Below are 17,276 nucleotides of genomic sequence, written 5' to 3' on the forward strand. Positions count from 1 at the left end.
ATGTTTCAAAGCTCAGACTCCCAAATAAAGCAATGCACATTAAAAAAAATTAAAATGCTATGTTTCATCTATGAAACTGGAAAACATTAAAAATTATAATATTCAACACTACCCAGTATGTAGCAATGTGGCAGAAACTTTAAAAAGCTAATAAGCCCTGACCCAGAAATTCTGCTTCTATGAAATCAGAAATTCATGTGTAAAGCTATTTGTTGTAGTATTTTTTATAATAGTGAAATATTACAACAAATGGCAACATAAAAGGCTTTCTGTATTATGATAATACTAAACAGTAAATAGCATTTTAGAAAAACATTTAATGACAGGGAAAAGGCTCCATAATAGACCAAATTCTTAAAAAAAATCTTAAAACTGTATATATTCAATATGGTAAATTTAAAATTTTGCATGTCCAATATGTTCCTATTTATTTAAATATATAGGTGTGTGTATATATGTCTAGGTACATATGCATGTGTATATGTATGAGAAGTTCAGAAGAACGCTATATACAAAAATGTGCATAGTCATCTTTGAATGATGCAATGGAGAGAATATAAACTGTTCAAAATTTTCTTTTTTATATTTTGATGTGTTTTTATACTCTTGTACAATGAATACATTAGTATTTGATAAATATATTAAAAGGCAAACCTAAAATTTAAAATGGCCTCATATAACTTCATGTTAGAATTGCCCCTCAAATTTGAATGACTAAAACTTGCTGTTTCTAGGATTTATTATTTTGATGAGAAACTTTACTATGATGCTCAGGCTGTATTAAACATTGAAAAAAATGCCATCAAAATTCCCTAACAGTGTCACTTGTTGTATGCATTATCTTTTGAGAAATCTATAGTCTGAAGCATATATTTCTGGCAATAGAATAACAAACCCTTCTTAATATAGTACTCCCTAAAATGTGGGAATATTACACTTTAAATATATTTTTTAAATATCTATTTTATTTAGTGAGGAATAAAGGATTCTTAGAACCCGGAACACTGACTAAATACAAGTCTAGAAATGTCTGTGTTGCTTTGCCTTCAAGGTATTTGCCATTCCCTGGCCGCCTAAAGACTAGGTTTTTACAAAACCTAAAGTACAAACATGAGGCCTGATAGGGGGAAGAGAGTTCAGAGACCTTCTGTATCTGTAAGCTGAGACTCCTGAAGGGTTGACACTTTGAGTAAACAAATAAGAAAAAAGAAAAACTACCTCGCAAAGGGAGATGGTAGGATGTGTCTATTTGAGTCTTGGTTTTTAGTGCTGCTGAAAGTTGAACAAGGGGAAGAAAGATGAATCTCCCTTAAGAATTTTTAAGCACAGGCTCACTCATATGGGTTTGCAGTCTGAATTCACACTACCCGGGTAGCAAAAAAAAAAGTCAAACATGTAGCTTAGAATGGCCCCAGTTGGTAGTACTCCCAGACCTTCGACAGGACAGCAATCCTCTCTGGAGGAATGCACTTAAAACCCAGGCCTCAGTGGAGTCCCACAGGAAAAGTTCCAAGAAACATGTGCTCAAAGTTTAAAAAACTTTCATAGTTAAGAATCAATAAAACAACAAAACTAGACCCACAAGGATATTGCCACAAAATTTATCAACAATGAAATATAAAATAAATATACTTAACATGTTTAGAGGAATTAAGAGGCATTAAAAGTATGATGAAATTAGAAACAATGAAAAGCAACCTAATAGATTTGAAAGAGAGCCACATAAGACTTGTAGAAATGAATAACATAACTAAAATTAGAAACTCAACAGATGAGCTTTAGAGCAGATTAGACAAAATTAAAGAGAAAATGAGAAGCTAGAAGATAGATATGAAGAAATGACAAGAATGAGGATCACAGACAGAAAACCATGAACAGTGAAAAGACATGGAAGATAAGATAGTATAAGATATGTCTAACTGAAATTCTAGAAGGCAGACTATAGGAAGATTGGGGTAGCGGCAAAATTGCTGGAAAGCACTAATCCTCAAAATCAAGAAACCTAGTGAGTCACAAATAGGGGATACCTAAATGAGAAGATCACACGTGACATATCTTAAGGAAAATGCCAAATACTCAAAGCAAAAACCTTAAAAGTAGTCAATGAAAAAAGAGAAATTTCTTATAAAGGAGCAATGTTTACATGGATGGTAGTCTTTCAATGGCAAAATGGAATTGAGGGACAGTGGAATATTATTATCAAAGTGGGATGAGAAAATAATTTTCTACTCACTACTTTTGTCCTATATTTCAAGAACAAAAGTGAAATACAACTCTAAGTAGATAAAAATCAGGTGCATTTACTATTAACAGATTAAGAAACATTATGAATGTACATAAGGAGTAGAGGAAAAACCTGTAGATAAAAGGTTTGACATACAAGAAGGAATGAGGAGGGGAAAAACCAGTACATATGTGGATAAATCTAAAAACAGTGACGGTAAAATGACAATGTCTAATTTATGAGGCTTAAAAAATTAAACCTCAATAAAGCTGTTTACAAAGAAACATCTGAAAATTGTTAGGCAGTGGTGTGAGGCTCACATATAATCTGAGCACTTTTGGGAGGCGGGTGGTGGATCACAAGGTCAGGAATCAGCCATCCTGGCCATGGTGAAACCCGCCTCTACTAAAATATACAGAAAATTGGCAGGCGTGGTGGTGGCCTGTAGTCCCAGCTACTCGGGAGGAAACTGGGGGCAGGAGGTAGTGAGGCAGGGGAGGCTACAGTGATCGAGATAGCCAGCCTGAAGCTGACAGAAGTGAGGGAGGCTCAGTCTCAAAAAACAAACAAATAAACAAAAACACATCAAAATAGAACTTAAATTCTGGACTTCAAATTATATACAATGGGTGAAGTGGTGACTGAGTAATTTTCTAAGGTACTCAGGTTGTTTAGCTGGAGCATAAACATCTTAATTAACTTTATACTATGTTAAGTTAAATACACAGGTTAAAATTTCTTTCTTTCTTTCTTTTTCTTTTTTTTTTTTTTTGGTTGGGATGGAGTCTCACTGTCGCCCAGGCTGGAGTGCAGTGGCCCGCGATCTTGGCTCACCGCGCAACCTCCTGAGCCACGGGTTAGAAACAGGTGGCTGCATAAGCCTCCTGTCGATACAGGTCTCTGTAGAGACGGGGGTTTCACAATCTTGGCCACGCTGGTTTTGAACTCCTGACCTTGTGATCCACCTGCCTCGGCCTCCCAAAGTGCTGGGCTTATAGGCGTGAGCCACCGTGCCCGGCCACACAGGTTAAAATTTCTAAGGCAAGCATCAAGATAATAGAAATAGAGTGTATACATTCCAAACTATTAAAGGGAAAAACAGATTTAGAAAAAAATTCAAAAACAGGCAAGAAAAAATTCTAAAAGAAACAGAAAGGCCAAAACAAATAGAAAGTAAATAATAACATGATGAAACAGAATCCAAATGTTACAGTAATCACAGTCAATATAAACAAACTAAACTTTCCAGTTAAAAGATAATGCTTGTGAAACTGAATTAAATAAAGTGCATGTATATTCTGGTTACTAGAGACTTATCTAAAACAAAAGAAGTTTGAAAATAAAAGAATGGAAAAACTAAACCTGTCAAATCCACACTGTGGATGTACTTGTGTCCCCAGTAGCCATACAGCAGCTTAACATACGATCCCACTCTTTGCTAAAGTTAAGATACAAATTATCTACTTCTACCAAAAAAGAGGGGAGGGGGACAAACGAAAAGAAGGGAAGAGGAGAGGAAAAGAAGGACAAAGAGAGGAATAGAAAGGGAAGGTGGAAGGGAGACATATGGGGACTCCAGTTCTCTAGGCTTCACAAAGTTTAGGTCATCTGTTGCCAGGGGAAACCAGAATAGCAAGGGAAATAGCCAAGGGCAATTTGAACTGTGTGTATCAAAATCCACTGGGCCCTTTGGGGTCTCTCAAAATGCCTTGTTCGCTCCCTGAATCACAAGCAGTAACTGATGGGTTTACTTTTAGGATAAGTAGAGGGAAACAAAATAAGGAAAATATCACCAAGCTATATCCCTAGATAAACACACTACTTTCACAGTCAGTTAAGAATTTTAATGCCTAAACTTTTTTAAAGAAAGACAGAGAATTAGTTTCCAAATCTATCAAGTAATACATCTTTTTATTTAATATAAGGACCATCTTACCTACTTTGAAGCTTGTATATTAATTTTACTAATTAATAAAATCTGTGTCTTAAGCAAAGTTGGGGCAACACATGTATACTTATACAATTATTTATGGCTTAGTACTTTACAAGAAATACTTCATGAGAGAAAAGAGAGACTTGGAAGGGTGAGAGGCGACTGAGGGATGAGAAATTACTTAATGGGTACAATATACATTATTCAAGTGGTGGGATACACTAAAAACCGAGACTTCACCACTACACAATATATTCATGCAACAAAACTGCACTTGTATCCATTAAAATTATACAAATAAAAAATAATAAAAATAAAAAAAAAGAAGAATATTTATAATTTTGTTTTAATCCTGAGTTTCCAAAGACCATTAATCACAGTTTGAATTGCTAAAATCATTTACAGCTTTTCAGAAACACACAAACTGAATAAAGCAAAGCACACCTAAATTACTAAGTAGTCCGGCCCTCCAACTATCCAGCTTTAGGCATCTTTATTTAGATCGTGCCCTTCATTAGAACCAGGCCAATTTGCTGTCAGATTACAGTGCCAAGTCTAAGACGAAGTTAAATACCATGGACAGCTGCTTTCTAGGCCAATGACAGCCTAGCACCATAACAGATCAACAGCCCCCAGCAGCCAGGCCAGGAGCACAGCAAAATGAGCCGAATGACCTGAAACTTAACTGCTTCACATCCTGCAGGATTCAAACTTATTCCTAACCAACTATAGAAACGTTTTAAGAAGAGAGCCCCAAGCATCTATAAACAAAAATACCCCGAGAGCAAAAGTCTCTGCTCAGCACAGATATTGCTAAGTCCCAACCAATGAGCTACTCACTTTAAGTAAAATTCTAAATAATAAAATTCCAGGACAAAATAAAGACATTTTGAAGTTTCCTTGGAGTTAATGTTTGGCCCATTTATATTCACTGTATGTGAACTAGAGCTTATGAATATTATAATACAGCAAATATTATATAACCCTAAGGGGTAAAACGGCCTGCTTAACTCGAGGATTCACTGGAGCAAATTCAGTCTTCAAAGAATGTTTTATAACTCTTGAATCTAAAATAATTTATTCCAATTCATTTTTCATTTAAGAATGAAACATAAAAGGAAGGCATTAACATTTATTGAAAACAACCCACATTTTCCAAGGATCACGCTAGATGCTTAACATTCATTTCTTCATTTAATAATTTTACCAATCTTATGAAGTAGGTATCATTATTCTCATTTTCCAGTTAGGAAACTGAGGCTCAGAGAGTTAAAATGACTTCTCTGAAATCACTGGGCTTATTACACAACCAGGCTAAAAACTCTTTCCTTTTTGAGTAAAAGCCCCAGGGTCTCGTCACTGCATCATGACAGTATACAACTTTTCAAAAAGGGTAGTAGCATCACTAAAAGAAATAACAATAATAAAAATAAGAACCACACACAAGGTAGAGAAATTAAATGAGATGAGAAACTGTTGCTTTAACTATGAAAAAAAAATGCCAGTTCACATTTTTCCATGCTTCACAGTTACCCTATGATGTACATCATCAACAATGGAACCAAATTAAGATTTTCTATTTGTCTATGAAGCAAGTAGTTTCAAAGCTATTCACTGCCTAGAGCCCAGCAGAGTTGACTTTTTAGCAAGAACCATTTGATGATTTGTATAAGAATATCTAAAACGTGTTTCCTCTACCTTCCCAAACTCCCATGCCCCATAATTTTGCAAATAGGACAATGAAGTGGCTTTGCATGAAAACATGCTGAGTATTTTGCTTCCTAAATTCTTGTACAGCACATTTCTCTCTATGAAACTCCATCGAAGGCCGCATTTGACTTAAAGTCTTTTTTTCCTAAATGTTTTGGTGATGTCAGAAGCATTAATTTCTGTAAGAAAGGTAAGCTACACAGTCAGAATTCAACTCTGCAGCCCAGGGGACTAGATGACCACACTCAAGGATTCATCCCAAAAGATTTTAATTACATTAAAATCACATTCGGAGATGACACCTTATGTTCATTGCTTGGGGAGCAAACCTCCCTGAGTTTCTGAAATCAGGCATATGATAAAGGCTGTAATTACTGAAAAAAATTCCAGTAATAATTCAAAAGTGAAATTGGCAAGGTGAAATTTCCTAAAGGAAATCACACATCCTTATGCACGTTCCACTTAAAAACGTGTGACTGCGCTCTGGCATTTTTTTGAGAAGTACAAATTAAGACATAGCTTCGTTTAGAAAAAAATCTCTACTTCCATTAGTTATCGAATGTCAAAAGAAACATTAATGACTAAATGGAATCAGTTAAAGCTATTTGGTGCTAAATGGAAAACAATACAATGAACACATTTTGGGGAGAATCAGAAACATAAATAGTTATGAATATAATCTGCTTCTTTTTAAATTAAGTAAATGTAGAAATTCCAAATTTTAGAACACACAATATTAAGTATAGCACAAAATTATGGATATAAATAACAAGTGTTAAGGGATGACAACCTGAATTTCTCACTTTAAAATAATCATAAAAACGATACAATAGTCACCTAATTGAGTAGGTAAAGATCCTTCCAGGGCTACTTTAATGAATGGTTTATAATTGACTAAATATAGTTTATAAACCTGTATTGGGAAAGCTATTTCTAAAATGCATGAAACCATCTCCCACCCCACTAAAATCAGAATACAAAATCCTCCCGCAATCCTACATACACCATTGTATTGCTCTGCAGGTTCATTTTTCATAAATGTTGCCAATATAACGTTCAGCCAAGTCTCCGTCTAAGTTAATGAAGTTCCACTAGGGTGTAAGAAAACAAGAAAGTACTGAGTTCTCAAACAGACTTTTTGCCATTGATCTGCCCAAGAAATGTATAAGACGTTGAATCATTTCCTTGTCTCTAAAAAATATGCATTTCCTTGACAATCGTTCAGTACTTTAATTGGAATAAACTGAAGATTATCAATGTAAACCACCCAAACAGACTTGAGGAGAGCACTTGAGGGATCATCTTTTCGGCTGCTAAGTTAGAGTAGGGGAGAACTTCCAATGATGGTCCTATCTTATGCCCTGAAGGAGATGTACTCAGTTGTCACATCTGAATGCTTGTTTGCCACATATTTTGCTAAATGATTTTTTGGTTTTACTATAGTTTCTAACAAACAAGCATATGAGAGAAATGTTAGAAAAAAATGTAGTACAAGTAGAAATATTACTAGTCTTTTTTCCTGCACTTTGCTTCCATTTCATGGCTGCAATGAAAATGATGGTCATCAAAATTGGCTATAAAAGAATTATGTAAATTTAACTAAATTAATATCATTTTTCTTTTTGGACAAAATCTCTCACCCCCTGCTGAAACATCTGTTTTTTGCATACATGAGAATTTTCGCAGATGCTGGCACGAAAAGTCTATGTATGTATTTTGACTTTCTGTTTAAAATCACATTCAGAGATGACATTTCACTGCTGGGATATAAATCAGAACTGAAATTACAATACCACACACAATTTTATTGATGCCACTTGTCCACTACTTTAAAAATTTACGTGTTTGCAGGAATTACTTCTAAGCTCTTTACCAACATGCTTTCCACCCACCTAAGTGGTAGGATGGCCACTATTGTTATTAAAACTCCCTCAAATTCTACTCTAAAACTAGTGAAGTCATGTTTATTATGGTGTGCAAAATGGGTCATTGTGATGCAGAGGCAGATGGTGGGGCTGGCCAATGACTCTCTTTACAATGGATACTGATCAGTTCCTGGTCAAGTGATCTAAGGCATGATTGTGTCAATCAAGAAAAACAGCCATGACAACAATAATGACAAGCCCTGCTGGGCTAGGCTGCTGACTAGAAGGTACAGCTATGGTGACACAAACTTTCTTCCTCAGACGTCTCTAAAGAGATGGTTCTTTCTTGGTTTTTGTCATGTGTTCATTAAAAAAGAAAAGGCCTTGCAACTTTCTAGGCACATACGCGTTTTTCTGTGAAAATTAAATTGTTCACAAAATCATTATGCCCACTTTCAGAAAATAAGAGACAAATAACTGCTGAATCGGCTCTGGGAGGCTTATGTAACCTATATTTACAAGTGTTTTACTCTGAAGCAAGTAGCTGGGCAACTTAGTAAACATCTGCAAGAATACCCTAAAATTATTTTTTCCACTGCTATGTTAGTCTAGCTATCACAGAACTGCAGAATCAATCTGCTATCCATAAGAACCCCAAACACCATCACATCAAAAAAGTTGCAGATATCAAAAACATAATAATTCAGAACTGTAGTCAAGAAAAGCATTAAATAAAAAACCACCACCACCAACCTTTGCTTGGGCTTCTGGTGCTGTCACCTTGACGACCTTATTGCGGTTTATCATTTGCTTCACCCATTTTTCTACTTGGACGTTGAATTTCATGAAAACCACATAGCAAAAATAAGCTGTTAAGAGAAGCAAGCTTTCCCACCACATGATGACATTATCCAGGAAAAATATGATCAGCATGATCAAGTCAACAATGTAGAAAGACACATCTCGAAAGAGCGGCCACCATGTCAGGTTTAAGATTTCTCTAGAAAACAGAGCACACATGCCAATAACAAAGAGGATGTTGAATACTGCTGAACCTACAATTGTGCCTATGCCAACGTTGCTGTGAGCGATAAATACCCCTATGAGAGATGTGAAAAGTTCTGGGGCTGACCCCCCTGCAGCCATAAAGGTGGCTCCAGCCACATCATCAGAGATGCCCAGTTTTTCAGTGATGACAGTCAAAGAAGGAACGAAGAACTCATCACAGACAATGGCTAAGGCTATGAACATGTAGATCATTCCAATGACATGCAGAATGATTGCACCTTTTCTTCTCTCCTCAAGGGAAAAGATGTCTTTCGGGTAGTCTCCTTGGGCATGATCTGTACTATTCTCAGACTCACCTTCCTTAGGAATAGGTGGCTGTGGAGTATAATCCTGAATCTTGTCATTTAAATCTAAGAGAGTTCTCTGACGGTAACCCTGTGCTACCCTAGGGCCACTTACAACACTGGCCTCTCCTGTGCTCTGTGTGTCTGTCTCAGAAAAGGCACTGATTGAAAATGAGACAGTGCTAATGGCTACCAGACCCATGAAAAGGCCTAAGATTCGAATTAACTTCAGTTTTTTCTTGACATGATAATGTCTTCTGCAGCCAGACAGTGACTCATCCAAACACCATTTCTCTAGGAAAGTGATGGTGGTGCTTTGGTGCAGATCCATCCTGGGTCTTCTGGTGGATATGGTGATCTTCCAACTTTAGACTCAACCAGATGGTTCTTTCATACTTTTCCTTACTTTATAGTTAACGATGCTTGTGGGGCACTTTCACAATCAGGGATTCTTATGCTTCACAGGCAACTTTCATCATTTATGCTTAAATAAAAATAAAAAAGAGAATAAGTACATCATAAAATCATGTCTTTTTAATAAAAAGATATTTGCAGATATGATTAAGTCCTGTCCTGCAGCTGTGTGATCTTGGATAAGTTACTTTACTTCTGTGCCTCAGTTTCTTCATTTGAAATGGGGACAGTTACAGTACCTATCACCCAGGATTGTTTTTAAGATGAGTAAAAACATATGTAGCACTTAGTATAGGATGTGGCACTTATGAAGATGTATGTATAAACCCAAATAAATATTTTGGTAAATCCAATGATAGGTGTAGAGAATGCAGATGTAAGAATAAAAATTTTATAGGTGAAAAATCTATCAGATTATCTCATCTTAAATCATGTAACAACCTTCCAGTGCTATAAGTAGGTCCCACTTCTTTCAGAACTGTCTAGGTACTTGGCAACTAACAATTATTCATTGTTTTCTTTTGGTCCAATTACATAATTCTCAATTGTAGGCAAATTTTTCTGATTTAAGCTATCATTTGGAAAGTGTTTCTTTAATTTAGTTTTATTTTTTCTGCACACACAGTGATATCAGATCTTATTTTTCATAAAAAGCCTCTCCTTTATCAGATGTGGGAAAGTAGTCCTTTACAAATTTAAGTTTACAAAAAAATATTCTGGTGATATGCACAAGCTGTCTTCCCTAAACTAGACATTGTTTGCAGCTAAAGCTTTTTTTAAAAAACAGCCTTTAGTCATATTTAAAATAGGCAGCTTAGTAAGTCAAACAACTCCCGATGCAGTGAAATAACAAGGTTATTTCGAGAGACCACATGTGTATTTCATAAACAATACGCAAGTTGTAGCAATACCTCTGTCCACAAAATCTGCCCAAAATAGCCCCAGCACTGACTTTAATAGGTTAGATATCCAAAGCAGAGTTTTCATTCTCTATCCCATGGAGGAGATGGGTAAAATAGCCAGACATGACAGCTGATATTCTGAAGAGTCCTCTTTTTAGTTTTTCTTTAAAAAGACTATTCTTTTCCATATCAACGATTTCATTTTGGAGGCAGTCGCTGAGATAATCTCAGGTGTAAAATAAGCTAATTAAACACACGCTACTTAAATACTGAGATTAGCTGGAGCTCAGGTTTTCAGAGCAAAGCAAGAGCACAAATCAACCCAGCTGAGTTGCTGCTACTCCTGAGATAACCCGAACCCATCACGGAGATTCCCAGCTGGCTGCGAACGTCAACGCTTAGCAGGAACGATTAAGCGATTCACAGCACTCGGGGGATTGTCTAAATGCCCGGCCCGGGCGACCATCAAGGGACAGATTCAACTCCCCGGGCGCAAAGTCATCTCCAGCCGGATCCTCGCTTCCCCTGCAAACCCACCGCTCGTCTCCCCGAGAGCTGCCTCCGTAGGAGAAGTTCGCCCCCAGCCGCGCCCCAACTTTGCCTTGCGTGGTCCCAAACTTTCCCTGGTGGATTAATAGGAAAATAAATCTAAAGGACAGACGCCCCACCTGTGAGCTTAGAGCTGGGTTGCATTTGGTGAGGCGGTTGGCCCGCATCCCCCTGAGTCGTTTGTAGGTGACTGGGGAAGGGAAGCGCCCCTCTACGCGTCTCCCCCGACGGCAGGCCTTTCCCCGCGCTCCCCATCCCAAGTCAAAAGCAAGGGTAGGAGAGGCGGGGGCTCCAAATCCGCGCCCCGGAGCAGAGAGAGTTGGCTAACTCCTAGCGGGGCCTGGGGCGCCCACATCCACGGCAGAGCCACCTGTGAGCCTGTAGCGCAGCAACGGGATGCCCGCAACTGGGATCCGGGCACCACGACCACCGCGGCTACAGCGGCAGGCGGGGCGCAGCCGCCCGCACTTACCAGGATAAGATGGGAGGACGCGCACACGGCGGGGCCCCCGAGCGCGGCCCGCCGTTGCAGTCCGCCGCTCTCTCCGGCCCTCCGCCTACCCGCTCTGAGGCCCGGGCTCTGGCTCGCACTGGCCGCCGTTCTCGCCAGCCGGGGCTGGTCTCGGCAGGAGACTGAGCCGCTGTGAGCCCGGCGCTCCGAGTCTGCCGCTGCCCGGCCCCCGCCGGCCCCTCCCTCTGGGCTGTGCGCTGGGAGCGGGGCCGCAGCGCGCTCAGCTCCGGAGTCCTTTGCTCCACGCCTCCTGGGCGCAGAGGCGACGCTGGCAGCAGTCTCTTAGGAGATTTCTCCGCAGTGTGGACGGGGGTCAGGATTTGCAGGCGAGCAAGGGCAGAGAGGAGAAATCGTACAGGTCGGTGACGCGCCTAATTCACAAAGCCTGAAAGTGCTGTCAACTTTGGGGTCATCTTATGCTGGGCACCGCCTCTCCAATTATCTGCAAAAAGTGATAGCAGCCGCGCTTTTCTTTAGGAGGCGATGCGATGTGTAATGGTGGAAAAAGACGTTCAGTGAAAAGGAACGGAGGCCTGCAGGACAGGCTGTTGGAGTTCAGGGTTTCTTGAGTGTTGCATTTGGATGCTTGGGACACTGCAGGGGCTTCAGGCTTGCAGGGTGACCTTTCATTTCATGGATGATGAGACTAAGACCCAATACCCAGTGTCATTTTGAATCACTGATAGGCTTCGGCTTCTGGCCTCGGGATTTCCAGCCTAGTGCTCCTTCCTGTCCTGTCTGGAAAGCAAGATCCCCTTGACCACAAGAAATAGAATCAGGCTTGTTGGGGCTGAAAGACTAGAATCTGGGCCGAAGAATGGAAGACGATGGTAAGACAAACTGGTAGTGAAGGAACCCCTTTTACCCAACCCTGTGCCCACCAGCAAAGCTGCCAAGAGGTACCCACCTCGTGACGCTCTGGAAGCTTTTCGCACATTTTCCCCTCTCCTTACCCTCCAACCTTCTGTTCTCTCCCCCATCCAAGAGGGTTTCCTCATGCCCTCCTTATGATGGGGGTAATGGGTATATCCTGAGAGCTCCTGACCTCTAACTTAGAGTACAGCTCCGTAGTCAGACCTCTCTGCCTACTCATCGATAAGTCAAGGGAAGCCTTGGGAACTTAGAAATCTTTTTCTCCCCACTCCCTCCCAATCAAAGTCAGGCATTCAAGACTCAACTTTTTTTTTTTTTTTTTTCCTTTCTCCTTTCGAGACTGGATCTTGCTATGTTGCCCAGGCTTGTCTTGAATTCCTGGGCTCTAGCCATCCTCCAGCCTCAGACTCCCAAGTGCTTGAAGACTATAGGTGCCTGACTGAATTTTTTTATCTTTAACTTTTAATTTAGTAAACTTCAAACATACACAAATGTAAGAAAGTAGTATAATGAATCTCCGTGGGGCCAGCACCAGCTTGAACAATTATGAACTCACGGCCATATTTCATCTACACCCCTTTTTCTTGTGTCATCATTTTGAAGCAAATCCCAGAGCATCATATCATTTTATCTGTAAATATTTTCAGAAAGTAAGAAAACTATCAACTACCACTAGGGTTGTGTCAAGAAGACTCAGGGAACAATTCAAACAGGCAGTCATTGACCAAAGATGAGCTAATTTGAGCATCCAAAAAAAAAAAAAAAAAAGATCGCAATTGTTTAAAACACATCAAACATGATTATATCTATTAATTGATAATATTTTAAAAACAACTGAACAGATTGATTGCTTGATGGTTGAGAGGGAACCAGTTCATAATTTTCAAAACTATTTTAGGAAAAAGAAAACAATTGTGCATTTATTTTGCTTTTTCTATACAAATTGGACCTCTGGGTAACCAATTAGGCTTTATTTTTACCCTGCCTTTGTCTATTTTCCTAGTTTAACAATCCTATTCTTCCCTGAGGCAATAGGTGCCTCTGGCTACATGGGGTGTGGAGGGGAATATCATGCACAAAGTTCTGCTTAAAAGAAAATATTTTAACATAATTAAAAAAATTATTTCTACAACCATGTCATACTGTTCCTACCAGGATCTTTTGTTGTTGCTGTTTGTTTTTGTTTTTAAATTTTTATTTCAATAGGTTTTAGGGTTCAAGTAGTTTTGATTACATGAATAAGTTCTTTAGTGGTAAGTTCTGATATTTTAGTGCACCCATCACCTGGGCAGTGTACACCATACCCAATATGTAATCTTTTATCTCTCACTTCCTCCCAATCTTTCCCCCGAAGTTCCCAAAGTGTATATCATTCTAGTGCCTTTGTATCCTCATAGTTTAGCTCCTACTTTTAAGTGAGAACAGACGATATTTGGTTTTTCATTTCAGAGTTACTTCACTTAGAATAATGGCCATTAATTCCATCCAAGTTGCTGCAAAAGACATTATTTCATTTCTTTTTATGACTGAGTAGTATTCTGTGGTGTATACCATATTTTTTAAATCCACTTCGTTGATAGGTACTTAGGTTGGTTCCTTATCTTTGCAATTGTTAATTGTGCTACTATAAACAAACAGGTGCATGTGTCTTTTTCATATAATGACTTCTTTTCCTTTGGGTAGATACCCAGTAGTGGGACTGCTGGATCAAATGGTAGTTCTACTTTTAGTTCTTTAAAAAAAATCTCCATACTGTTTTCCACAGTGGTTGTACTAGTTTACATTTCCACCAGCAGTGTAAAAGTTTTCCCTTTTAACCACATGCATGCCAATATCTATTGTTTTTTCACTTTTTAATTATGATCATTCTTGCAGGAGTAAAGTGGTATCTTGTGTTTTTAATTTGCCTTTCTCTAATTAGTGATTTTGAGCATTTTTCATGTTTGTTGGCTGTTTGTATATGTTCTTTTGGGAGTTGTCTATTCATGTTCTTTGCTCACTTTATTTGTTTGCTTCTTGATTTGTCCGAGTTTCTTGTAGATGCTGGATATTAGTCCTTTGTCAGATGCACAGATTGTGAAGATTTTCTCCCACTCTGTGGGTTGTCTATTTACTCTTCTGATTATATCTTTTGCTGTGCAGAAGATTTCTAATTAGGTCCCATTTACTTATTTTTGTTTTTATTGCATTTGCTTTTGGGGTCTTAGTCATGAATTCTTTGCCTAAGCTAATGTCTAGAAGAGTTTTTCTTATGTTATCTTCTATAATTTTTATGGTTTCAGGTTCTTCCCCTACAGCCCAGAGATGACCCTGAATCTTGATCTGGTGAGAAGGGGAATGAGATCCAGGTGAAGACCTCATGAGTCCACAGAGTGTATTGGTTGGGATTTGCATTTGGTTGCATATAAAAAAAATTCATTCTTGGTGATTAAACCAAACAAGAATTTATTTTTCTCATGGTAAAAAGAAGTCTGAAAGCAGACTGCCCAGGGTTTATAAAACAGCTTCAAGATGCTATCTGGGAACCCAGATCCTTTGATCTGTCTTTCTTAATGTATGGCTTTATCCTCATGGCTACAAAATGGTTTCTTCTTTTGGCATTACATCTGTGTTCCAGGCAGGAAGAAGGGAAAGAGTGAATGGTGAAAGGTAGAAGGCCTCCTTACTAGGCTTTGTCTTTTTATTTAGGAAGGCACACTGTCAATGCTTCACTTACATTTCACTGATCACGACTTGGTCACAAGACATAGCTGCAAGGGAGTGTAAATGGTGTTTCAACTGGGCACATAGTCATCTTTTAGAAAATCAGGGCTCTTTTAGTAAGGGAGAAGGGGGAAATAAATGTTGTGGGAGTGACTAGAATTATTTGACACACAGTTCCAAAGCATCTCAATGAGATCCATATTCGACTGAAGATGTGGCAGTTGACCAAGAACTTGGCAATTAATTGCCACAACAGTTGAGAAGGCTACAACTTCCATCTTGGTAGCAATGGAGAAAAGCAAGGCCTGTCATTTGTCCAAGTCACACTACATGGAAGCAGAGGAATTGAATAACAACTGTAGGTCTCCCAGATCCACAGACCTTATTGCCTAGTCACAAAGAAAGGATAGCTTCAGGAGAAAATTTACTACCATCAGATGAGTTGTTAAACAGTAGCACTTGCTAAGAGACTCAAGTAGATTAATCAATGGGTCTCCTTTTAGAAATTATTAAGGAGCTACTTCTTTATATTTGTAGATACTTGTATAAGTATAAACATTAGTTGGCATCATATTTACCCTTCTATTAGCTGTAAGATTGGTTTTAACATATAGTTTATAGGAGTCATTAGTATTACTAGTTAAGAACAATGGGCTCTTTTTGTTTTGAAGAGGAGGCTTTCAAAAATCAGTAATGAATTTTAAAAATCACTGGGTCATACTTAAGCTAATAAAGGATTTTTAATATAAAACTGCCAAAGGGGTGCTAGTTAATAGTTTTGCTAAGCACCCATATCATTTTCACATAGCTATCTAGGATGGCATGACTTAAAATAGGGTTAGAAATATCCCCTTACCCCATCTGAAATAACATCCCCAGGGGACCACTGTATCTACAATTCCGCCATTAGAAATTCATTGCTTTGGCTTTATATTTTATAACTTAAGGAATTTTTAAAGAAGCAAGTAGCTCTGGAGTCATAGTAATGATTGGCAATTTTTTATTGTTTTTGACTTGACATTCAGTCTCAAGGGAAAAAAATTCTAGTAAACTGTCATGAGCAGAAGGTAAAAGAGATGGCTGAGGGCCAGGTGTGGTGGCTCACGCCTGTAATCCCAGCACTTTGGGAGGCTGAGGTGGATCACCTGAGGTCAGGAGTTTGGCCAACCCTATGTATGGTGAGGCTCCTATCTCCACTGAAAAAAAAAAAGCTGTGTGTGTGAGGTGGCAGGTGCCTGTAATCCCAACTACTTGGGAGGTTGAGGAGGTAGAATCATTTTACACACAGACCTGGGAGGTGGGGGTTGCAAGCAGGCTGGTCACCATTGCACTCTCAGCCTGGGAAACAAGAACTAAATTCTGTCTCAAAAAATAAAAATAAAAATAAAAAAGATAGCTGAGTCAGAAAGTTTTGGACAACCCAGGGACAAATGAAGTGCAATGCCACACTTTCTCATTTCTTTCTTCATTAACTCCACATATGCCACACTTTTTCTGACTTTTAAAAAAATCTTTAGCTTCTCTGTTATTAAAATTGCAGGCAATCAGCACACTTATGAAGTATTCAATGTGCACAAAAGCAGTAGTTCCAAACCCGGCTTTGGCTAAACCACAAAGAACTGGGGATTTTTTTTTTTTGAGGCAGGTCGCTCTATGCATGGCTGGAGTGCAGTGGCGGTCCAGCTCACACTGCAAGCTCAGCCTCCCAGGTTCTGCGCCATTATTCCTCTCAGCCTCCCGGTAGCTGGGACTACAGGCCATACCTCGCCCGGCTAGTTTTTTGTATTTTTTAGTAGAGATGGGGTTTCACGGTGTTCGCCAGGATGGTCTCGATCTCCTGACCTCGTGATCCGCCCATCTCGGCCTCCCAAAGTGCTGGGATTACAGGCTTGAGCCACCGCGCCCGGCCGAACTGGGGATATTTTTAAAAGACTCCTGACAATGACCCTCACTCTTCCCCCATTACTATGAGCCCCGTAAGAACAAAGAGTCAGTATCATGCATTTCTCAGCATCTAGCCCTGTGCTTGGCATTTTGGCCAACACATAGCAGTGAAGTGAATTAAGATGATGGCAAATACAGTTACTTAAAGGAAAGTGAGTCAGTCAGGAGGATGTAGGTTATGCTATGGTAACAAAAAGTTCAAAAATCACAGTGGCTTAAAACAATGAAGGTTTTTGTTTCTCACTTGTGTTACCTGTCCTTTGTGAAGTTTGCTGTGTCATCCTAACTCCTAACCC

At 39.0% G+C, this 17,276-nt stretch overlaps 1 long non-coding RNA gene and 1 pseudogene across 4 annotated transcripts in view; one reads left to right on the forward strand and one right to left on the reverse strand.

Annotated features, from left to right (window-relative positions):
- Window positions 1–3,361: 3,361 nt before the first annotated feature.
- On the reverse strand, window positions 3,362–11,530 carry LOC116270022 (annotated as a pseudogene). 2 transcript variants are annotated; one of them, XR_004177888.1, is made up of 2 exons: window positions 11,422–11,530; window positions 3,362–9,568 (listed from the first exon to the last, which is right to left on the reverse strand). The product of XR_004177888.1 is annotated as a sodium/potassium/calcium exchanger 2 pseudogene, transcript variant X1 (transcript). The 2 variants fall into 2 exon arrangements; XR_004177889.1 differs by lacking the exon at window positions 11,422–11,530 and adding an exon at window positions 11,069–11,342.
- Window positions 11,531–11,652: 122 nt separating this feature from the next.
- The window catches only part of LOC108582389, a 39,820-nt gene continuing 34,196 nt past the window's right edge, over window positions 11,653–17,276 (forward strand). The window contains exon 1 of one of the 2 annotated variants that reach the window (XR_002517575.2): window positions 11,653–11,818. This is a non-coding gene — a long non-coding RNA (uncharacterized LOC108582389). The remainder of the gene's footprint in view (window positions 11,819–17,276) is intronic. The other variant, XR_002517576.2, reaches the window with a different exon arrangement.

This window comes from Papio anubis, chromosome 13 (assembly GCF_008728515.1).
Source record: "Papio anubis isolate 15944 chromosome 13, Panubis1.0, whole genome shotgun sequence".
Classification (NCBI taxonomy): Eukaryota; Metazoa; Chordata; class Mammalia; order Primates; family Cercopithecidae; genus Papio; species Papio anubis.